Consider the following 1,033-nt stretch of genomic DNA (forward strand, 5'->3'; position numbering starts at 1 on the left):
AACTTAACTCATTCTAACTGTCAATAAAAGCTTGTTACTCATATGATTGCAATTATATTTCTGTATGTGCTAAAAACAATTGACAAACACATATAAAAACCAGAGGGCAGCAGATCATGTGAAAATATAATAATTGTGTCATGCTCAAAAGTTTTGGCCATGAGTGTAGACCAGGATAATGACACTACAGAATTTCTTCACAGAGCCTCAGCCATGGGAGTCAAGAGCACACCACCTGAAACAAAATTCAAGACAAAATTAGTCCCACCTGTATATTTACAAAGTACGGTGATAAAGCTATTGAATCAGTTTCTTTAACACCACCCCATCAGACTCCACCATGTCAAGAGTAGAGGTGCATTTTTCTCGCCACAGACATTCAGAGCCCAGTGCAAAATCATCACAGGAGGAAACCTTCAGACTCCAGATTCAAGACTTAGTCAATCACGTACCTCATCCCCAGGATGCATGGACGATGTCCCCTGAAAGAGAAAACAATTGTCTTAGATTAACAGTCATGGCCTTTTATTCTGAATTCGTCTTATGCTTGTTTCCCGTGTTAGACATCTGTGACCACTGAATTCTGTAACCAGAGACCACCATGCATGTGTCGTCAAGAAATAAGGTAGGGTCAAATCCTGTTAACTGCACATGGGTACTCAATCGTTGATTGTAGTTTATAAGGAAATTAAAGCTCATTTCAAAATGAATTATTTATTTAGTGTGTATTTCTTGATTAAGATATGTGCTTGTATATACTTAGATATTTGTTAATGACATATTTGGCATTCTTAGCGAGGAGCAAAGTAAATTTTTCATTGTATCTAAGGAAACCTGTTCCCTCTGTGCATATGACAAACTCTGAATTTGAAAAGATTAGGTAGGCCTAAATGACGTTTTCACACATGCAGACAATTATGTTTTACGTTGCATGAAAAAAATCTGTTGATTCTAAAGCTTTTGGTTAAACGTCAGCTTATTCATTTCTTATTTTCTACTAACAAATGCCTAGGGTGGTTCGTACGATTGATAA

General features: G+C 36.7%; 1 non-coding gene across 1 annotated transcript; it reads right to left on the reverse strand.

Moving 5' to 3' along the window:
* Window positions 1–321: 321 nt before the first annotated feature.
* LOC143523720 (small nucleolar RNA SNORD88) lies at window positions 322–412 on the reverse strand. The gene has a single exon (XR_013133465.1). It is a non-coding gene; the product is annotated as a small nucleolar RNA SNORD88 (small nucleolar RNA).
* Window positions 413–1,033: the final 621 nt, after the last annotated feature.

The sequence above is a fragment of the Brachyhypopomus gauderio genome, chromosome 9 (genome assembly GCF_052324685.1).
Source record: "Brachyhypopomus gauderio isolate BG-103 chromosome 9, BGAUD_0.2, whole genome shotgun sequence".
In the NCBI taxonomy this organism is placed as follows: domain Eukaryota; kingdom Metazoa; phylum Chordata; class Actinopteri; order Gymnotiformes; family Hypopomidae; genus Brachyhypopomus; species Brachyhypopomus gauderio.